Here is a 24,549-nt window from a genome sequence, read left to right as displayed (position 1 = left end):
ATGCTCGCCACTTCAGCACAAGGACCTTTGATATGATCCATGTTAAAAGCCAGGTACACAATCTATCATCTCAGTACAGGAAAGGTCGAAGTCAGCAAATCTCTGATGCTCAGGGGCGAGCCAGCCTGATGCTCGGGGGCGAGCCAGCCTGATGCTCGGGGGCGAGCCAGCCTGATGCTCGGGGGCGAGCCAGCCTGATGCTTGGGAGTGAGCCAGCCTGATGCTTGGGAGTGAGCCAGCCTGATGCTCGGGGAGGGGGGCGAGCCAGCCTGATGCTCGGGGGCGAGCCAGCCCAGCTGACCCAAAGGGCCCCGTACTTCTGGGAGGCCCTGTCTAAAAAACATAAAGTGGGTAAGGATCGAAAAGGATATCCCATACTAACCTCTGGCCTCCACTTACACACTTGCACACTTGCGTCCGTAAGCATGTACACAAATGTGCATGAACACACACACACACACACACACACACACATTCACGCACGCACGCACGCGCGCACGCACAGAGCCATGAGTTCCCACAAACTCAGAAGCCTAAGAAACAGCACTGCCTACAGCTCTCACCATCCTGACAATTCGAGGTGTGTCTCGTGTTACTGGGAGACTCTCCAAAATACAAGAGAGGACAATAAAGGCGGTGCTGGCTGTGGAAAGGCTCAGTTACACCAAGGCCAGACAAGCCTGAAGCATCATCCTGGCTCTCCTGCCCCAAGCTGTGCCCTGGGACTGGTCCCTCAGCTGCCGCTTCTCAGAGTCCTCCAGGACCCAATATGGGATTCATCCACAAGCTTGGAAATGTGTCCATAAAAATGAAGATGTTACTTCCTGTTTACACGCTTATGTTTTCAGGGTACTGAAAAGTTTTTAAGATACGAAAAAAAAGGTGTCTTAAAGAAATACAAATAGAGACATCCTGTCTAAATGTGTTGTTTATAATACACAAATTTCTCATTTTTACTTTCAGATTAACACTTTTAAGCATGCAGTGGACTTGTTTATTTATTTATTTATTTATTTTTTATTTTTTTTTCTGACCTCACTCTCTCTGGTCCTGCTCGCTTTCATGTTAATAACACTTTTAAACGTGCAGTGGCCTTATTTATTTATTTATTTTTTATTTTTATTTTTTTCTGACCTCACTCTCTCCTGTCCTGCTCACTCCAGACCCTTGCATGGGCTTTTTAAAAATGTGATGATTATAGATAAAAATAACACATAACAATCAATACACGCTCCATACGACCTCCCACTATTTTCAAGATTGCAAAGGGATCCTGAAGGTTAAAACTTGGCAAAGCCCTGAACCAAACTCCTTATGCCACAGTTCCCTCTGCTGCGAACGAGAACAAATGTTCTCAGAGGGCAGTTTACGGCTTAAGAAGAGCCTCACATTAAATGTTTGCTTGAGGTTTCACGGCAAGCTACTGCCTGCCTAGAACCAGGCATCTTGGTTTCGGGCTCTGCCTTTGTTGTTTGCAATTTTGTTTTGCTTTTCTGGGTAGGGTATTACAATGCAGTGCTGGCTGGCTTGGGCTGGCCTGGAACACACTGTGTAAATCGAGCTGGTCCCACACTTAGGGTGATTCTCCTACCTCTGCCAATCAAACACCAGTATTACTGCCTCTTGAAGCATCAATGATTGACCGCTTTCCCTAAGGTACAGACAGCAGTAGCTCAGGGAGCTGCAGTGCTACGGAGTATGGAGAAGCCTTCCTGCTTGAGGACAAGTACAGGGTGCACCAGAGAACCTCTGTCTTAAGGACCCTGGACAGTGAGTGAGGATCCTAGCCTTGTCGCAGTAAGCAGCTGAGATTTAAGAAATGTCAGCACTGCTGTAGTTCATGTCATCAGCCACCAGAGGGCAGGAATAGTGCAATATTAGAACACATTCAAAATTCTAGAACTGGAAAAATCTCTTGAGGAAATACTTCCCTCAAGCCATGACATTTCCTAACTATGAGAAAGGGTAGTTGGTTTGACAACAAGATGGTGACTCCCTGTCCAAGAGGGGGAAATCTCCCTAAAGAGACACCCCACAATCAGCTTCTCTTTAAACAGGAGGGATTTCAGTATGGCCTGGGCTCTCTCGTCCTTAGTCACGGTTGTTGTTTCCCTGAATAACTTCATTTTAACTTGGAGGCAATGGGAGGGTCAGAAGAGGCGCTTGCTGGCCCCAGATCCCTGCATTAGTGAGCCTTGGCTTTCTTATGTGTGAAGCAGAGAGAAAAAAATACATGCTTACCTTATGGTACTGAGAAGATATGAAAGATTCCTGTGAGGGTGTACGGTCCTGTGCTCTGCCTCTCCATCAGGGATGCCTTGCGCTACGCCGAGGGAGGCAGAACGAAGTCTGGAACACAGTCCGCGTTCTTCTTCACTGGACCCGAAAGGGAAACAGCAGAGTCTGGTACAAATGCTGTAGGTCCCCGGCTCCTCTCTGGGTTCCCGGGCAGGGGGTCAGAAACAGGGGTGGGGGCTGGGGAGCGTGGTGTGATATGGTGTGGGGGGAGGGGGGAGGTCCTCGTGTCTACTTTTCCCTGGAGCTTGCGGAGCCGGGACGACTGGGACCTAGTCTGACTGGGAGCAAAGGCCCAGTATAACCAGGCGGTCTGGAGGAGAGAAAGTCTGCTTTCCTTCCTTCCTTCCTTCCTTCCTTCCTTCCTTCCTTCCTTCCTTCCTTCCTTCCTTCCAAGTCTTAGGCACAGCTCTTTAGTTGAAGGCCTTTCCCGATGTGATCCTTAATAAAGATGTGATCCTCTGAGCTGACCCTTGCTTGTTCGTATTGCTTTATTTTTATAGTGGATGTAAATACACACATTTTATTTGGGGTAAACCAGGGATTAAGTACCATTTGTGGGAAGGAATACCCAAGAAGAGAAGTTCATTGGCTGAAGACCTAAGGCTGTCTTGATATCTGATTAGGGTGGAGACAACTCAAGGTGTTATATTACATGACTGACTGGGAGAGGTCCTCTCAGTGGGGTGTCGCTGTTCCCAAGCACACGCAGACAGGAAGAGAGCAGCTCTGCCCCTACCAGTCTCTTATCTCTGAGATTCCCAGGGTTTGCTCACTCAAACTTGCAGTTCTTATGTCTGTCGGGTAACACAGTCCCCCATGCCCTACGGACGTGTCCTCTTTTACTTCTTGTTCTTAATAGCTAATAGAAAAAATCCTGTTAAGGTAAACAAAAAATATAAACGTCTGGGCCACACTGCAAATGGACAGTGCTAGAGCAATGGCGAGCTTCCTGGAGTTACAAGGGTCTCTGACCTAGTGAATGCCTGATCTAAAGAAGATGGTTAAGCCGGGTGGTGGTGGCGCACGCCTGTAATCCCAGCACTCTGGGAGGCAGAGGCAGGCGGATTTCTGAGTTCGAGGCCAGCCTGGTCTACAGAGTGAGTTCCAGGCCAGTCAGGGCTATACAGAGAAACCCTGTCTCAAAAAAAAAAAAAAAAATCTAAGAAGCTGGTTCTGAAAGGCCACCGGAAAAACTGTACTTTACTGTCTGTGTTAATTAAAGCCATGTAATAACATGGAGTTTGCAAAGCGACTTCCCCAGGGGACAGACACACATCTCTCAGTGGGCTCAGAGAGTACAGGAACTTGCAGTGGGTCTGCATCTGAGACGTGCATTTCCCTCCCCGTACCCCAGGAGATTCCAGAAGACCTCACCTCGATTCTCAGTAGGAGACTTGAGTTTAGAAGTCTGGAGGCACTGTCTGACAACTGCTTTGCACATTCCAACCTGCCAAGCCTGCTGAAGAAGGTCCTACCACCTCAACCCCATAAATACCAGCCGTTTATCCTATCCTTACTGAACGTGACCAGCCTTTCTGTTCCGCTTACTATAGATCCACAAGGTAACTGAGTAGCCCTCCCTTCTGCCCACAGGGAAACCTGCCCAAGCAGTCGCTGGGGACTGTGAGGGGTGGCTATAGAGCAGCTGGGGACTACCCAAGAAGTGCCAGAGAAAGACAGACTGGGGCACCTGTCCCGGGAAGAGATCACGTAGCAGCAGAGCAGAGGCTCTCGCCAGACTTCCGCTCTCTCTGCCTCAAGGCTTCCATTCTCTCTGCCTCAAGACTCCCAGACCTGGCAAACACCTTGTATATTTCAGATGAACGCCTAGGTAGACTCAAGAAAAGGCAGGCATCTATCTTGCCAAACCCTTTGTCCGAGGGAAGGCTTATTTTCGTCTCAATTGTCCACCCCTAGCCTGCACTTTTTAAACCCAACCGGAAGTGTATTTAGGCCTACTGCTTCTCTGTTCGCCTGGGATCCAAGGTCACGGTTTGTGGGTCTGAGAGCTTGGATGGAGTCACCCTGCGTGCTCACTGGCTTCTGAGTGAATGTCGTACTCCTTTGTCACAAGCCTCATCAGTATGAGCAATACCTTTGCCACTAATAGAATCCGAGATGTTTTCATAGTGCATCTGTCAGCGTGGGGCTCCTGAAAATTTTACCCTCAGTACAGCTTGGAAATCCCAGTGCTCAGTAGACTGCTGCCAGGTTTGCTTACTGCGATGCATTATTAAAGGACTTGGTAGATGACTGTGTCACCGGGCTGTTTTCTGATTCTTTCAAGAGCTGCATTTTAATAAAATTAGTCTCCTGTGTAATGCTGTTTCAGTCCCTGCATTTGAGAATATGAGGGAAAAGAGTCCATGGGCTCCAACACACTACTTACCATGGCCTGGACACAAACAGCCCAGGACTCCTGATCCAGAATGTTCTCCTTACCACGATCCCAGTATTAATCTTCTCTTCATATCAAGGCACCCCAGAGAAGGCTCCCTTGACATTTGTTGAACCTCCAACAATTATAATTCTCACACAAATCTGAGGAAGAAACAGTGTCACATATAGGGATGTGACATGTTAGAATCCAGCCTCTACCCTATCAGCTATACCCAGAATCAGCTAAAACCCAAGCTTCTGGGCATACCACTGAAGGACTTTTTTTTTTCGTTGGATCATTTGAGGTGGTAAGAGTCACCATAAATCTTGGCTACACTGTCTCTGGTTATGGGCCCTATCCACCACTCCCAAGTTCCTGCTGTCCTGCTGCCTCTCTGTTAATCTGTCCATGGTTTTAATATCTCTTCTGATAAACTCTTATCCCCAGAAATCCATCTCGTTATCGCTCTTGAACGAATCCCCTACACGCACACACACACACACACACACACACACGCACACACCCATAGATACACACATACCCGTACACACACATACATACACATACTCCCATACACACACACCTATACACACACACACACACCCATACACCCCCCACACACATACATACACATACTCCCATACACACACACACCCATACACACACTCACACACACACACACACACCCATACATACACACATACCCGCACACACACATACATACACATACTCCCATACACTCACACCCATACACACACACACCCATACACACACTCACACACACACACAAACCCATACATACACACATACACACACACACATACATACACATACTCCCATACACACACACACACCCATACACACACATACACACCCATACATACACACATACCCGCACACACACATACATACACATACTCCCATACACAAACACCCATACACACACACACACACCCATACACACACTCACACACACACACCCATACATACACACATACCCACACACACACATACATACATACTCCCATACACACACACCCATACACACACACTCACACACACACACACACCCATACACACACTCACACACACACACACACACCCATACATACACACATACCCGTACACACACATACATACACATACTCCCATACACATACACCCATACACACACACTCACACACACACACACACACACACACACACACACACACACACACACGCACCTTTCACAGATATCTTAAAGAAGTAACAGCTTGGGAGAGGTGGATAATGCCTAAATACTTCTAGCATTATTTAACAGTAAAGTAAATCAAGAAACTCTACAAAGCAAGAGAGGACTTCCAGGGTCTGTTCTGAAGAGCGTTGTTCCATCATTTGTCAAGCTTCCCACTCCCAGCAAGAGAAAGTGAAGGGTTAAGGACCTAAAAGTCTCTGGGGACTGAGAAGCACTGGAAGAGTGCTTGACTGCTGACACCTGTGGAAGCTTCTGGTAAGGAGAGCCACATACCAAACCTCCTGCATCTACCACTTACTGCAAGGGAACCGACCTACAGTTGGACCCTCCCATCCCCTAAACTCCCCCTGTAAAATCCCAAGACCACACCCCACCCCATCACCGCATGTGTGAAGTCTCACTTCCCCAGAGACTGCAGCCCTTCCGTTGTGAAGGAAGGATTCTGCTTCTGGGGATGCCAGTCTGCTTTCTTTTATTTCCACGTCACCTCCATCAGACCCTGTCTAACAGGAAGCATCAATCCCAGAACAGGAAGCCATGACTTAAGATGGAGAGGGTCAGCAAACCTGCTTTATGCTTTCATAACAGACATGTTAAAGAGTAGCCAAGGAGGAGATGGCAGTACATGCACTCATATCACCACAGAGAGAAGAGCTGTCCAGGAAACCTGTGTTCTCAACACTTGACCAAAGCAGATGTAGAATGGCAGCTCAAAAAGACACACTGTCAGCAGTCTGGTGGGCGGAGCCATCAGTCTGGTGGGCGGAGTCAGCAGTCTGGTGGGCTGAGATTCTCTCTGAACCCCACTTTAGGAAACTCAGAGTAGAGACAGGACAGATACCTTAGCTGTTAAGAGAGCTTCCTGTTCTTTTAGAGAATTCAAGCTTAGCTTCCAGTGCTCATGCTGAACAGCCTACAACCATCTAACTTTGCCCCCATAGGGGTGGGGGGAAGTGTCAAATGCCCTCTTCTGGCTTCTATGAGCATCCATACACCAGAGGCGTTCATTCACACAAACCCGATACATATACCCAGATAAAACAGATTTTAAAACAAAACGTTTAAAGCAGAGTGAGTGTCATGGGACTATATGCTGAAACTTGACCAGTTGAATACCTCTCGATTATGGAGAGGAAACTCAATCAGAAGCACACAGTATTTAGTGGTGTGAAAACATGGTCAAAATCAGATCTACAAAGGACAGAGACTCAGCCTGAGCAACGTGCAGAACATCAAGACCAATGGCACAGAGGTGGACCAATCTGACCCAGTCTTGCAATGGCTGCTCAGAGGCGGGACAGCATTCACAACAGGACTCCTGGAGGACCAATCAGAAGTATAACCATCTTCTGTGCCAGCAACTATGAAGGACCACCCAACGGCAAGAGCATCATCCCTTATGTGATCTCTCCCAGAACTGAGAACGGCATTTGAAATTAAACCCGGACTGATGTCTCAGAGGTGTGCTCAGTCTAAGACCCAACCTTATGAAGAATGCTGAGGGAAGCTAGGAAGACAGAGATACCTGTCTAGGATCTCAGAAGGGAATCCGAGAGGCTCAGTATAGGCAGGAACAAGCAGGGGAGGCCACATTCATGCTCTGTATGCCCACCACTTCCTCCATTATTTAGTGAGCATTGCTGACTGAGCAGGCCAGTTCTGTTGTGATCTATTACTCCATGTCTTCCCAATCTCCCCTTCCCTGCTTTTTATTTATTTTTTAATGCTATTTTTAACAAACATTCCCCAAAGTATAGACAGTTTGTGAGGTTTGCATCTTAGCTCCTTGAGAGCCAGGACTGTTTTAAATGGCCTAATTGCATGTCTTTCTTTCTTTCTTTCTTTCTTTCTTTCTTTCTTTCTTTCTTTCTTTCTTTCTTTCTTTCTTTCTTTCTTTCTTTCTTTCTTTCAAGAATGATTTATTTATTTATTTATTATTTATTTAATGTATATGAGTACACTGTTGCTCTCTTCAGACACACCAGAGGAGGGCATCAGATCCCATTACAGATGGTTGTGAGCTACTGTGTAGTTGCTGGGAATTGAACTCAGGACCTCTGGAAGAGCAGTCAGTGCTCTTAACTGTTGAGCCATCTCTCCAACTTCCTAATTGCATTTCTTTGCCTCTCTCATTTCATTTTACCTTGGACCCCCGCCCCCCCACATCTCACCCCCACATCCACCATCACCCCATCTATTTGATTCCTTCCTCTTCTTTTTCTCACTAGCCTGATATTAATTACCAGCCTTACTCAGAATTTTTCCTTTTCATACATATACACAGTAGTTAACCTGTTAGTACATACATCATTGTCGGTACCCATTTACTTCCTAAAATGCTTTGAACTGAAGAAGTGCTTTCTGTATTTTAAATCTATTTTATAATGGGTCTAATCTGGTGATTGCTTTCTATCTAATGGAGGAATCCAGAGGATCAAAGCTGGTCCCCTAATCATTATTTTAGCAGAAGATTGTAATAGGTTTACACTACTACAACCTAACTCACCTTGACTATTGTAAACATTTCCAGTGAAAGAATAACTGTGTGTGAGAAAGAGTCTCTGCTGTTAGGAGCCCCACAAGAAGAGCAACCTACACAACCATTGCATGTGTGCAGAGGGGCAGCCTACCTAACCATTGCATGCGTGCAGAGGGGCAGCCTACCTAACCATTGCATGCGTGCAGAGGGGCAGCCTACATAACCATTGCATGCGTGCAGAGGGGCAGCCTACATAACCATTGCATGCGTGCAGAGGGGCAGCCTACCTAACCATTGCATGTGTGCAGAGGGGCAGCCTACATAACCATTGCATGCGTGCAGAGGGGCAACCTACCTAACCATTGCATGCGTGCAGAGGGGCAGCCTACCTAACCATTGCATGCATGCAGAGGGGAAGCCTACCTAACCATTGCATGCATGCAGAGGGGAAGCCTACCTAACCATTGCATGTGTGCAGAGGGGCAGCCTACCTAACCATTGCATGCGTGCAGAGGGGCAACCTACCTAACCATTGCATGTGTGCAGAGGGGAAGCCTACCTAACCATTGCATGTGTGCAGAGGAGCAGCCTACCTAACCATTACATGCATGCAGAGGGGCAGCCTACCTAACCATTGCATGCATGCAGAGGGGCAGCCTACCTAACCATTGCATGCGTGCAGAGGGGCAACCTACCTAACCATTGCATGCGTGCAGAGGGGAAGCCTACCTAACCATTGCATGTGTGCAGAGGGGCAGCCTACCTAATCATTGCATGTGTGCAGAGGGGCAGCCTACCTAACCATTGCATGCGTGCAGAGGGGAAGCCTACCTAACCATTGCGTTCGTGCAGAGGGGAAGCCTACCTAACCATTGCATGCGTGCAGAGGGGAAGCCTACCTAACCATTGCATGTGTGCAGAGGGGCAACCTACCTAACCATTGCATGCGTACAGAGGGGCAGCCTACCTAACCATTGCATGCATGCAGAGGGGCTAGGTTGGAACCCATGCAGGTCTCCTGATGATTCCGTCTCTGTGATCCCCTGAGCCCAGGTTAGCTGATTCTGTGGATTTTCTTGTGGTATCTTTGATCCCTCTGGCTCCTCCTGATGTTTGGCTGTGGGTTTCTGTATCTGCTCCCATAACATGCTAGATGAGGTCTCTCTGATGACAATTTTGCTAGGCTCTGGTCTGGAGTATAACAGAGTATCATTAGGAGTCACTTCATTGACTTTTTTTTCTGGTCATGTTTGGTGCTATCCTATATCTCTGGGCTGTTCTGGTTCCTGACCCTCCAGGCAGTGTGAGGGGTGGGCTCCCTCTCATAGCATGGGTTGTTAAGCTTGACCAGTCATTGGTTGGCCACTCCCACAATTTCTGTGTCACCTTTACCCAGCATATCTTGAAGGCTGGACAAACTCCATGTTGAAGTTTTTGTAGCTGAGTTGGAGTCTCAGTCTCTCCACTGGAAGCCTTGTCTGGCTATAGAAGATGGCCAGTTCGGGCTCTGTATCCCCCATTACTAGGAGTCTTAGCTAGGGTCACCCTGTAGATTCCTGGGAACTTCCATTACTAGGCTTCGACCTTACTTCCTGGGGGCTCCCCAAACCCAGTTGTCTCTCCCAGTACTTTCTATCCCCATCTTCCCCCCACCTGATCCCTCTTGTTCCTGTCTCCACCTGACACCAGCCCAGCAACGATGTCTGTTGTATTTCCCTGTTCCAGGGAGATTCACAAGTCCCCTCTTGAGTCCTCCTTGTTAATTAGCCTCTCTAGGTTTGGGAGTTGTAGTATGATTACTCTTTACTTTACACTAATATCCACTTCTAAGTGAACACATACTATTTTTTTCTTTTTGCCTCTGGGTTATCTTACCAGGGTGATGATTTTTTTCTAGTTCTAGCCATTTTATGATGGTATTTTTTTAACAGTTGAATAATATTTCACTGTGAAAATGTACCACATTTTCTTTATCCCCTCTCCTCCTACTGGGTTGCCTCATCCAGCCTTAATAAGAAGGGATAGCCTAGTCTTATTGCAAATTGATATGCCATGTTTGGGTGATATCCCTGGGAGGTCTGCCCTTTTCTGAAAGGAAATGGAGAAGGACTGGATCTGGGGGAGATGTGTGGTTGGCGTAGGAGGAGAGAAGGGAGGGAAACTGCAGTCCGGATAGAATTATCAGAGAAGGATAAATACATTTAAAAATAAAAGAAAGAATAGGGTGGTGGTGGCGCACACCTTTAATCCCAGAACTTGGGAGGCAGAGGCAGGCGGATTTCTGAGTTCAAGGCCAGCCTGGTCTACAAAGTGAGTTCCAGGACAGCCAGGGCTACACAGAGAAACCCTGTCTTGAAAAAAAGAAAGAAAGAAAGAAAGAAAGAAAGAAAGAAAGAAAGAAAGAAAGAAAGAAAGAAAGAAAGAAAGAAAGAAAGAAAGAAAGAAAGGAAAAGAGAAAAAGAAAGAATAAGTATGACTTTTAAAGTTTTGACCAAATGACATAACCCCTGATGTGCCAGTCCCAATGCAAAAACATAAGAAACGTGAAAAAACACAGCAGTGCGACTCCTCTCAAAATAGCTAACATCAGTGATTTATAAAGAAAGTAAACTATTAGGGAATTGAGTCCATTGATGTTAAGAAAAAAGAAAAGAAAGAAAGAAAGTAGACTAGATGCGATCATAGAAAAGAAGTTTTAAAAAGTGATTATCAGAATGTTCGAAGAAGCCAAGAAGGATGAATGAATTCCAAGAGAAACAAACAGTAAAATGCCAGGGAAACAATGTAAGTTATAAAACTGCGATTCAGTAAAGAGATAGAAGTGCCGAAGAAAGAACAAATCTCGGAAATGAAATCTTCAATAAGCTAATTAAAGACTGCATGAAAAGCCCCTAATAAAGTGGATCGCAGTCTTCCCTGCCGGCCGCGTCACCGTGGATCGCCATCTTCCCTGCCCGCTGCGTCACCGTGGATCGCCATCTTCCCTGCCCGCAGCTGCCGGAGCAGCCTGCTAGCCACTGCAAACTTCCATTTTTTACCATCTCTCAGCCCACCTTCATCAGACCTGCTGATCTGGGAACACGCAGATTTGACTCCCTTCCCACGCCCCTCCTCCCTGCCTGTGTGTCCTCTGGAGCACCCCCAGCTGCTCTGTACTGCGGGCTGGACCCTCATGTTCCTGCCACCTCTCAGCCGACCTCCATCCTTACAGCCCAAGGATGTCCATTAGAAGCCTGCCACACCAGCATCACCGAGGTCAAAGCTCCTCCCCAAACCTGCTGCAACAGGAGCATCCAGAGACCAAAGCCATACAGATGACTAAAGGCCCTTGAAAGAACACAGTCAACAAAATGCCAGGGCAATGTGACACCTTCAGAGTATGGCTACGCTACTACACCAAGCCCTGGACATCCTAAAACAACTGAAGTACAAGAAAATGACCTTAAATTCAATCTTATAAAGATAATAGAGGCCTTTAAAGAGGAAATAAATAAACCCCTTAAAGAAATACAGGAAAATACAATTTAAAAGGGTGAAAGAAATAAAATGATTCAAGACCTGAAAGTGGAAATAGAAGCAATAAAGAAAACAAAAACTGGGCTGGAGAGATGACTCAATAGACTGCTCTTCGAGAGGTCCTGAGTTCAATTCCCAGCAACCACATGGTGGCTCACAACTTCTATAATGGGATCTAACACCCTCTTCTGGTGTGTTTGAAGACAGTGACAGTGTACTCATATACATAAAATAAATAAATCTTTAAAAACAAAACACAAACTAAGGAAATCCTGCAGATGGAAAACCTAGGAAAGAGAACAAGAACAGCCGATGCAAACATCACCAACAGAATATGGGAGATGGAAGAAAGAATCTCAGGTGTAGAAGATACAATAGAAGAAATTGATACATCAGTTAAAGAAAAGGATAAATCTAAAGCATTCCTGACACAGCATCCAGGAAATCTGGGATACAATGGAAAGACCTCACCTAAGAATGATAGGGATAGGAGAAGGCAGAGTCCCAGCTCCAAGGACCAGAAAATATTCCCAACAAAATCATAGAAGAAAACTTTTCCAACCTAAAGAAAGAGATGCCTATAAATATACAAGAAGCTTATAGGATACCAGACTAGACCAGAGAAGAAAATCCTACTGCCACATAATAATCAAAACACAAAATCTACAGGATAAAGAAAAATATTAAAAGTGGTAAGGGGAAAAGGTCAGGTAATATACAGAGGCAGAATTGCACCTGACTTCTCAACAGAGACTCTAAAAGCTAGAAGGGCTCTAGAGAAAATGGTAATTGGAGAAGACAGCAAACAGGTTCTGGTTGCTGTGAGCCACAAAAGCTTCCAGGGTATTGTAGCTGCTGTGGAAAGAGCAAACACTGGTTGACAGACTGCTGGTCTAAGAGAGGCATATGAGGTGAACTCTTGCCATCAGGAAATGCACCGAGGGGCCTGTCACTCTAGGCCCGCAGCAAACAGTGAGAGCCGTTTTCCTTTGGTCAGTTAGGAGGAACACAGCAGGTAAGAAAATTGGGTATTTCTTATTTTATACATGCTACAGAAGGAAGTGCAGTTTTGAGTCTAGCCACAGACACTCCTCTTACATTATCCCCAAAAGCTGAATGTTCTAAGTTAACCACTGGTGTATATGGTTCCTCACCTTCAGGGATAGCAGAAGCAATCTTGAGAAGAAATGGATTAACTTCTCAAGGATTTATTGTATATCCAGATGTAGTAGATGGGGCTAGCAAGGAAAAAATAAAAATCATGGCAAATGTGAGAAAAGGGAGATGCAAATTGAAACAAGGAAGGAATAGAACTGCTCAGTAGTTATTTCCTTACATCTAGGGCAATGCTGTCCCCATTGAACAAACAGGAGCTTTTGGGAGCACTGAACATTGGTTTGGTTTGCTCTGCTTCGATATTCTTACTAAAAAAATGCATGTATTGGTCGTCCTTACATAGTGTTGCTGGGTTCAGCTTGTGTTGAAAGAAACTTGCCCAAGAACTGCTAGTGAGATTTCTTCAGCAGTTTGTTGCTTCTGTGGCCTTGCCTCAAACTGGTAGGCAATATTTTCGGTTCCTTCAGGATTGAACAGCAGTTGCTTGTCTGTGCCCAGTGTCTGCTTGCTGAGAGGAATGAACTGCAGATAAAGAAGATCAAGCTCATCCATCCCACAAAGAACTATTGCTGAACAGGCCCACGTTCACCACATCCTGACAACTTTTCTCTTCTACTACCTCTGCTGGATGGTGAGCTAGAGCAGAGGTTGAACCCTTATTAAAATACGTTGCCAAAGATAAATGCCTACAAAGGGCCTGGCCAGATATCCTGCAACCTCTAAAAAACCACAGGTGCCAACCCAGACTACCATACCCAGCAAAACTCTCAGTCACCATAGATGGAAAAAACTAAATATTTCAAGACAAATTCAAATTTAAACAATATCTATCCACAAATCCAGCCCAATAGAAATACTAGAAGGAAAACTTCAACCTAAGGAGGACAACTACATCCAAGAAAACACAGGAAATAAGTAATTTATACCAGTAAAAAAAAAAAAAAAAGAAGCACACACAAATGTACACACATACACCACAAACATCAAAATAACAGAAAGTAACAATCACTGGTCATTAATATCTCTCAACATCTAGGGACTCAATTTCCTCAATTAAAAGACACAGGCTAACAGAATGGATATGAAACAGGATCCATCTTTCTGCTGTATGCAAGAAACACACTTCAGCAACAAAGATAGACACCCCCCACCTCAGAGTAAAAGGCTGGAAAAATGTTTTCCAGACAAATGAACCCAAGAGGCAAGCTGGAGTAACCATTCTAATATCTAGTAAAATAGACTTTCAACCAAAAATTAATCAAAAAAGACAGAGGAGCACACTTCATACTTATCAAAGGGGAAAAAACCTACTAAGAAGATATCTCAGTTCTGAACAACTATACCCCAAACACAAGGGCACCCACATTTGTAAAAGGAAACATTGCTAAGTCTTAAATCACAATTGAACCCCACACATTAATAGTTTCAACACCCCCACTCTTACCAATTGACAGGTCATCCAGACAAAAACTAAACAGAGAAATAACGAAACTAAGAGGCGTTATGAATCAAATGGACCTAACAGACATCTACAGAATAGTTCACTCAAACACAAAATAATATGCCTTCTTCCCAGCACCTTATGGATCCTTCTCCAAAACTGAACATATAGCTGGCCACAAAACAAGCCTCAACAGATACAAGAAAACTGAAATGATGCCTTGTATCTTATCAGATCACATGGATTAAAGCTGGATTTCAGTAACAACAAAAACACCAGGAAGCCTACATTTTCTTTTCTCTTTTTCTCTATCATCCCATTATCAATCATGAGTCTTACTGTGGACTTTTCTTCTTCACTTTACTCATATCCACCATAACTAATGTATCAGTAAACACAGTACTATCGTTCTCCTTTTACCCCATAAATAAAAACTGCTTAAGGAATAACTGTTTTATAGTTGACTCTAATCTCATACTCTAGACTCATAATAGGTCTATCCATGGATAGTGTTTGTGGCTGTGGACAGAATTCTACTGACAGAAATGGACTGTAGGTAGAACCTGGTTCTCTGAATACTGGTCTAAAGAGGAAAATGACACCTCAAATATACTATAACCTAGTATATTTCTACAGAAGGAGAGAGGGAGACCTAAATAATAATAATAACAATAATAATAATTTCAACTAATGATCTAACTCCTAACATACTTTTAATGTACAAATGCCAATGCAAAAAATACAAAAAGCATGAAAAACAAAAACAACATGCCCCATCCCCAAGCCACTAATCCCAATGTAATGCCTACTACTGAGAATTATATAGACAAATTCCAATCAAAATTGAAAAGAACATTTATAAAGTTTCAAACAATGCAGACACAGTGATAATTGAATAAGAATGGCTCCCATAGACTCATAATTTGAATGCATAGTCATTAAGGAATGCTGTTTCTTAGAAGGATTAAAAGCTGTGGTCTTTGTTGGAGGAAGTGTGTCACTTCAGGTGGACTTTGAGGTTTCAGGAGCCCAAGCCAGGCCGAGTGGCTCTCTCTTCCTGTTGCCTCGGGATCTGGATGTTTAACTCTCACCTACTTCTCCAGCGCCATGTCTGCTGGCATGCCCTCATGCTCCCCACCATGATGACAATGGACTAAACCTCTGAAACTGTAAGCAAGCCTCAACTAAATCCTTTATAAGAGTTGCTATGGTCATGGTGTCTCTTCACAACCATAGAATACTAGCCAAGACTCAAAAATGAATTTAAAAAATACATTAATGAAATAAGGAATTAAAACCAGGTGAATGAAATAAAAATATAAAAATGGAATGCAATGAAGAGATCAAAATACTGAAGAAAAACAAAAGTGTAAACTTGGAAATGAAAATCTAAGTAAGACGAATGAAAACCTCAGTGAAAATGATCAAAAGAGGAGATACCACAGGAGGATGAAGTATTAGGAACTGAAGACAAAATAAAAGAATTGGTACATTCAGCCAAGGAAAATTAATTTTTAAAAGTGTGAATGGAATTCGGAAGTTACTTGAGATGTCATGTAAAGACCAAGTTTATAAGTCCAGTGGACAGAAGAAGAACAAAACCATGCAAAAGATACCGTGATAGTTTGAATGGAAATGCCTCTCATAGGTTGATACTTTTAAACGCTTGGTCCTCAGTTAGTGCTGCTATTTGGGAATGTTATAGAGCTTTAAGAACGTGGAGCTTTGCTGGGGGAAATATATCACTGAGGAAAGGCTTTGAGCTTTTGTATTTTCACCCCCTTTCAATTCATCCTCTCTGATTTCTGCATGTAGTTTATCTGCTTCCTGTATGGCCGGCTACTCCCATGTCTACTACATGGGATCTCACTTTGGAACCATTAGCCAAAGCAATCACCTTCTTCTGTAGGTTGCCTTTGGTCATTGTGTTTTATCTCAGCAACAGAAAAGTAACTGAAACAGGCACAGGAAATTTTCAGTACAATCAAAGGGGAAATTTTCTCAAATCCAGGGAAAGAGAATTTCATCTAAACACTAGAGACATATCATATTGGAACCGGAAAAGAAATTCTCTGCATCATATTATGGTTAAAATATTAAATATGCAGAACAAAAGAAATATGTTGAAAGCTGCAAGAGCTATGTGCCAAGTCACATAGAAAGGCAGGCTGTAGGAATAACAGTTAAATTATAAATAGAAACTCTGAAAATGAAAGACTTGGAAGGATGTATTTCAGGTTCTGAAAAATCACATCTTCTAGACCAAGAAAACTGTCTGCAATAATTAATAGAAAATGAATAATATTCTATAGTAAAAATAGGCTAAAGGCATTTATGATCATCAATGGAGTGCTGCACAGGCTACAGAAAGGAATTATTGTTTGTTGTTATGGATATTTTACTATGTCTCTCTGGCTGGCTCAGAATTTACTATGTAGTCCAGGCTGGATTGAACTCACAGAAATCTACTTGCCTCTGCCTCAAAAAATAATCTTTTTATACTGAAAAGAATAATGAACACATTCAAGAAGTTACAGGGAAAATGTGAATAATGCTAGAAAAATAGCTAACTAAGTAATAGGAAAATAAGCATACAGGATCAACAAGTGACAGAAATTAACACATACATTTTGATAATAATTCTGAACATTAAAAAATCTTAGTTCCCTAATCAAATCACACAGGGTTCCAGTGACATGGGTCAGCAAGTCAAATGCTTGCTACATAAGCCTAGTGACTTGAGTTTGATACATAAGAAAGTTAGAGAAGGAGAACCGATTCTACACAAATATCCTTCAACCTCCACACATATGCCTTGGTGTACGGACACACACACCTCATACACACATACCACGCATACACAAACACAAACACAAACACATACACAGAGAAACACATACTATGCATACACACCATACAAACACACACACATACTCAAACATACCCTATACACACACACCACACACAAACACAAACACATACCCCTATACCACACACACACACACACAGAAACACACACTATACACACACCATACAAACACACACATACCATACATTCCATAAACATGCATATTCACACACTTATACATTATATACACACAGTAATTATAATAAATACATTTTAGACGATTTCTTTAAAAACATAGATTAATATAGTGGATTAAAACCTGGAATCCATCTATTTGTTATTGCCAAGAAACAAATCTCATCATCAAAGCTAGGTGTCACTTGTGGTAAAGACTGTAAAAAGTATTCCAGACAAAGGGACTAGGAAAAAGTTCAGATCTTACCATTCTAACATCTGGCAAAATGGACTTTAAATCAAAAATAGTCATAAGAGATAAATGATGTCACTTCATTCTGATTAAAGAATGAACCCTTCAAGAAGACAATCCAATTTTAAACATATACATATGAAACACAAATGAAACCAATTTCATTAAACAAATACTCTTAAGTGTCAAGTCTGATTAAACCTATCTGAGTAAAAGAACATCACATATCAAATGGACATAACAGGTTTCTACAGAAAATTCTATCTAAATACTACAGAACACATTTTTTTCAGTAGCCCATAGAACTTCGTCTAAGATAGATCATTCACTATGACATGAATCTAGTTCCTCCAAAAATTGACTAAAATAATTTCTTTTATCATATCATAATATAATGGAATAAAGTTAGAAATCAACAAGCAAATCTACAGAAAATTCACAAATTAATGGAAGATAAACAATATACTACTGAATTGGCCATGAAAGAAATTAAGAAAGAAATTTCTACAACTCCTATAATTTAAATAAAATGAAGGGACTGGAGAGATGTCTCAGCAGTTAAGAGCAGTGACTGTTCTTCGGAAGGACCCAGGTTCAATTCCTAGCACCTACATGGCTGCTCACAACTGTCTATAGTTTCAATTCCAGGGGATCTGACACCCCCATAGAGATGTAAGCAAAAAACCAATGTACATAAAATTAAAAGAAATAAATAATAAAATTTCTTTAAAAAAAAACAAACTGAAGATATACAATGCCAAAACCTGTGAGATACAATTAAAGCAGCCCTGAAAGGGAAGTTCAAAGCTGAGAAATGCCAAAACAATCACTTGAACAAACAAGAGAATAAAAAAGCAGAAGTCATAAAAAATTAACATCAGAGCAGAACTCAATAAAATAGAAAAAAAATTAAAATCAATGAACATAGAGTGGGGTCTTAGCTGAGAAAACACCACACACTTGGGTTGGAAGATAGAAATCAAACTTGGACAGGCATCTCTGTCGACTAGCTGGTGTCAGTCCACAGGACGACACAGAAGAAGACAGCCTTGCATTTTATCTGCTTTCCCACACTCTTACTGGCAAGGTCACTTATCCTGTTCCTGAGATGTTATTTCACCAGTATTCGAAGCAAATTCTTTGAGATTACAACATAGATGGGCAACTCTCCAGGAATCCTCCAGGACATCAGTGCTGAGAAACCAGCCTTGTGGAGTGAGCTACTACTGGATTCTATCTTTCTAGAGTGAGAGGGACATTGTTGGGGTACTCAGATTACATTCTATAAGCCAGCCTACTAATATGTGATACACACACACACACACACACACACACACACACACACACACACACATTGTCATCAATGGTATATCCCCTGGTGAGTGCACTGGGTAGTTCAAAACACCTACCCCCACTACAAAACAAAATAAAAATATCTGCAAGTTCAAGTTATTTAAATGATATCTGGTAAAACACCAAAATATCACACACACACACACACACACACACACACACTATATTCTCAAAAAAATTATATATTTTAAAGTAACAGTCCCATTCCTTTAGAGAACCCCAACCAATACAGTTAAGGGAGTCTTAGATCCTAAGAGGTAACTTACTACGTGGTTTCACTAAACTGAAATAGCACAAAACTTCCTTCCACATATTATTTTTATAATCACAGGCAGATGCTACTATCAGTCTTGTTCTGAGAAGATTCTCTTTGAAATGAATGGTAGTGAACGGCACTCACAGTAGCTCAAAGGGCTAAGAATAAATATCAATCAAGTGCTCAGTCCTAATGGTACATTTGGACCACCTCTGTAAGCCTCAGCAAACATTTCAGAGGAAGGGGTAGAAAGAATGTAAGAGCTGGGAGATAGGGAGAAGGACATGATATACCCTACTGAGATAGTGATATTATGGTATCTGCCGAATCTACACAAGATTGGACCTTCCAGTGGTCAACCATCAGTAGGAGGCATGTATCAAGGGGTCCTCTTTTGTGGACTATTAGCTGCTGATAGATTCAGGGGTACAGATATCATTGTCATCAATGGTATATCCCCTGGTGAGTGCACTGGGTAGTTCAAAACACCTACCCCCACTACAAAACAAAATAAAAATATCTGCGAGTTCAAGTTATTTAAATGATATCTGGTAAAACACCAAAATATCAACAAAATGATACGAAGTTATATAATTTTCAATAATAACTAAGTATTAATGCTCTCAGTTTCCCAATAAAAAGTAGTATTTTATTTTGTTGTTGCCGCCAAGAATCAATGACAGTCATTGCATTAGGGTAAAAGGATGGAAAGTGAAATTATAAGCAAAGGGAACTAAAAAGCAGGGGTTGCTATTTTAATTTCTGACAAAATAAAATTTAAAACAAAACTACTCAGAAGAGATAAGGAGGGATACTTTATATTCTTTAAAGGAAAAATAATCCATCTACAGGACATTACAATCCTAAATATAAATATGTACCATTCACAGGGGCATCCCAATTTGTAAAAGAAATGTTATTAGATCTAAAACAACAGACTGGCCCCTACACAGTTGTTGGAGAACCCTGCTACTGAGGTCACGGTCCACCATGTTCTGATAGCTCTCCATGCTTGGTGCAAAATAAAGGACTCCCTTTTGCAGTGGGGTTTCCTCTTCTCTGCCTAACCTTAATTAGAGACTGTCTCTGAATACAGATGCCTGACCTTACTTGGAGGATGACCCTGCACAGAGCTTCCTGCAAGCCCTACAAGACTCAGCACTTAAGTCCTGCTCCTTCCTCCCACCTGTATGATAATTAGGTGCTGTATTGTGACCAATCAGCCCTTCCCACCCACAATCCTAAGTACTCCTGGAACAACAAAGTGGAGCTGCCTCTCTGAAGCTGACTCCTGGAAGTTCTTTCCATCATACTCATGGCCTTCTGACCCCTGCTTGCTGCTTCTGTTCCCTTCAACATGTGAGAAAACATGAGGAGAAAAAAGAATCACATTTGGTGATGGTGAGTGATTTTTAAGATCTTACTCTCAACAATTGGCAGGTAATCCACAACTAGACAGAAATTCTGGAGTCAAAAGACACCTTAAGTCAAATGGACCTAGCACATCCCACCTGAAGCCTGGTCATCTTATACCAGGGTTCACAGTCTATGCCCCAACCCAACATGCTCTGTCCTCATCAGACACATAACACAAGAAGTCCTCATGCTTTCTGGTTCCATCCATTTGCCTAAGAATTTCATGAATTCATTGTTTTTAATAGCTGAATAGAAAGTGTCATCCTGAGTGAGGTAACCCAATCACAAAGGAACGCACATGGTATGCACTCACTAATAAGCGGATATTAACCCAAAAGCTCAAAATAAACAAGTTACAATTCATCTAGCACAGTAAGCTCAAGAAGGAAGACTTAAGTGAGGGTGCTTTGGTTCCTCTGAGAAAGGGAACAAAATACTCACAGGAGCAATAAGGAAGAAAATATGTGGAGCAGAGACTGAAGTAAAGGCCACCCAGAGACTGCTCTACCTGGGGATGCACCCTATAAACAATCACCAAACCCTGACACTACTATGGTCCACAAGAAGTGTATACCAAAAGGAGCATGCCAGGGCTGTCTCTAGAGGGCCCCTGCCAGAGCCTTACAGATATAGAAACAGATGCTAGCAGCCAACCATTGGACTGGGCGTGGGGTCCCCAATGGAAGACCTGGAGGGTGGTCCAGAGGAGATGAAGGGATTTACAGCTCCATGGGAAGAACAATGATTTCAGACACCCAGATGCCCCAGGATTCCCAGGGACTAAACCATCAACCAAGGGGTATACATGGTTCCAGCCAAAAATGTGGCAGAGGAATGTCTTGATGGACATCAGTGGGAGGAGTGGTCCTTGCTCAGGTAAAGCTCAATAGATGCCCTAACAAAGGGAAATTGAGTTGGGAGGAAGTGGGAATGGGTTGGGTGGAGGGGCACATACACGGAGGTAGGGGGTGGGAAGAGGGGCTGGGGGGTCTTTGGGGAAGGGGGAAATTGGGAAAGGTTTTACCATTGGTAATGTAAATGAAGATGATATTCAATAAAAAAAAGTCCTCATGCTCAGGTCTCATCACAAAAATGATCAATATAAAAGATCAAGAAAATATGTGTTCTCCCTAACCCCAAACCTGCCAGTCTTCTAGAAATGTTCTCCAATGAGAATTTCCTAGATGAACCTTGGGACATAGAACTTTAAAGAACTCTATCAAAGAACTCAAGGAGTGTAAAGAAGATACTAAATAAACTTAGAGATCATACATTCCTGATATGGATGTGGGCAAGGGGCTTGTAGGGAGGCAGAAAGGTTGTTGGGAGTTGGATATAGATAAAGGAGGGTGGAGTAAGAGAAACCAATGGGCATCATATACATGTATGAAAAATTTAAACAACAAACTCAGCAAGTTTATTTTTAATCCAGGAAAACTTTTTTTTAAAAGCCAAACAAATCTCTATAAACAAGCTCATTGAGACTAAAGAACTAACGAATGAAAAAGAAATCAAGAAAGAAAATATAAGTTTCTGGAACTAAATGAAAATGAAAACACAATGCAAAACCTCCAAAACACTTTAAAAGCAGCTCTATGAGGGACATTTATAGCCTAATGAAAAATATGAGAAAGAGAACAAACAAAAATGTATTGTTTCTATTAAACTAATTTTGGCCAAAATTTTTTTTTGACTTTTATTTTTTTTTATTCGATATAATTTATTTACATTTCAAATGATTTCCCCTTTTCTAGCCCACCCCCACTCCCCAAAAGTCCCTTAAGCCCCCTTCTCTTCCCCTGTCCTCCCTCCTACCCCTTCCCAGTTCCCCGTTCTGGTTTTGCCAAATACTGTTTCACTGAGTCTTTCCAGAACCAGGGACCGCTCCTCCTTTCTTCTTGTATCTCATTTGATGTGTGGATTATGTTTTGGGTATTCCAGTTTTCTAGGTTAATAACCACTTATTAGTGAGTGCATACCATGATTCACCTTTTGAGTCTGGGTTACCTCACTTAGTATGATGTTCTCTAGCTCCATCCATTTGCCTAAGAATTTCATGAATTCGTTGTTTCTAATGGCTGAATAGTACTCCATTGTGTAGATATACCACATTTTTTGTATCCACTCTTCTGTTGAGGGATACCTGGGTTCTTTCCAGCATCTGGCAATTATAAATAGGGCTGCTATGAATATAGTAGAGCATGTATCCTTATTACATGGTGGGGAATCCTCTGGGTATATGCCCAGGAGTGGTATAGCAGGATCTTCTGGAAGTGAGGTGCCCAGTTTTCGGAGGAACCGCCAGACTGATTTCCAGAGTGGTTGTACCAATTTGCATCCCCACCAGCAGTGGAGGAGTGTTCCTCTTTCTCCACACCCTCTCCAACACCTGCTGTCTCCTGAATTTTTAATCTTAGCCATTCTGACTGGTGTAAGATGAAATCTTAGTGTTGTTTTGATTTGCATTTCCCTAATGACTAATGAAGTTGAGCATTTTTTAAGATGCTTCTCCGCCATCCGAAGTTCCAATTTCCTTGACAGATACCAAATACCAAAATTAAATCAGGACCAACTAGACCATCAAAACAGTCCCATAAAGCCTAAAGAAATAGAAGGAGTCATAGAAAGTCTTCCAACCAAAAAAAGCACAGGACCAGATGGTTTCAGTGCAGAATTCTACCAGACCTTCAAAGAAGAGTTAACACCAATACTCTTCAAACTATTCCACAAAATAGAAACAGAAGGAAAACTACCCAATTCCTTCTATGAAGCCACAATTACGCCGATACCAAAGCCACACAAAGATCCAACAAAGAAAGAGAACTTCAGACCAATTTCCCTTATGAACATCGATGCAAAAATACTCAATAAAATTCTTGCCAACCGAATCCAAGAATACATCAAAACAATCATCCACCATGATCAAGTAGGCTTTATCCCGGGAATGCAGGGTTGGTTCAATATACGGAAATCCATCAATACAATCCACTACATAAACAAACTCAAAGAACAAAACCACATGGTCATTTCATTGGATGCTGAAAAAGCATTTGACAAAATTCAGCATCCTTTCATGCTTAAAGTCTTGGAGAGAACAGGAATTCAAGGCCCATACCTAAACATAGTAAAAGCAATATACAGCAAACCGGTAGCCAGCATCAAACTAAATGGAGAGAAACTTGAAGCAATCCCACTGAAATCAGGGACCAGACAAGGCTGCCCCCTTTCTCCTTATCTTTTCAATATTGTACTTGAGGTACTAGCTCGGGCAATTCGACAACAAAATTTTTATTAGTTTCCCCTGTCCATTTTTTGGGGGAGTGTTGTTTGTTCTTATTTTTACAATGCCTTCATGGGTTGTGTGTGTGTGTGTGTGTGTGCGCACATGCGCGCACACACACACACACACACACACAAAATCAGTGGAGTCTGTTTAGTATTGTTTGGTGTACATATTGGTCTTTAGGTCTGACCACTTGGTGTGTGATAATTCTCCCTCTCTGTGTGTAGTTGTTAATTGCTGGTAGCTCTTCTAGAGGTGGCATCCCATGAAATTTGCCATTTCTATATTAGCATTTCTATTATAGAAATGTTATCATTCTTAGGATATTGCTTTGGCAGCCCTATTGTTGAAGTTTAGTGTGTGTAGCTGTCATTTTTAGGAGCCCCCACTGCAGACTTCCTTATCCTTTGGAACTAACAATCTGTTTGTTCCGTCTTCCACAATGTTTCCTCAGCCTGCACTGCTTGAAGATTTTATGTACAGCAATAAAAGAAGTTTA

General features: G+C 42.5%; 1 pseudogene; it reads left to right on the top strand.

The window, feature by feature from the left end:
• Positions 1-769: 769 nt before the first annotated feature.
• The window catches only part of LOC127683656 (cytochrome b5-like), a 35,422-nt pseudogene continuing 11,642 nt past the window's right edge, over positions 770-24,549 (top strand).

The sequence above is a fragment of the Apodemus sylvaticus genome, chromosome 4 (genome assembly GCF_947179515.1).
Source record: "Apodemus sylvaticus chromosome 4, mApoSyl1.1, whole genome shotgun sequence".
In the NCBI taxonomy this organism is placed as follows: domain Eukaryota; kingdom Metazoa; phylum Chordata; class Mammalia; order Rodentia; family Muridae; genus Apodemus; species Apodemus sylvaticus.
The sequence above is the reverse complement of the archived record's forward strand: the minus strand, read 5'-3'. Positions and strand labels throughout refer to the sequence as shown.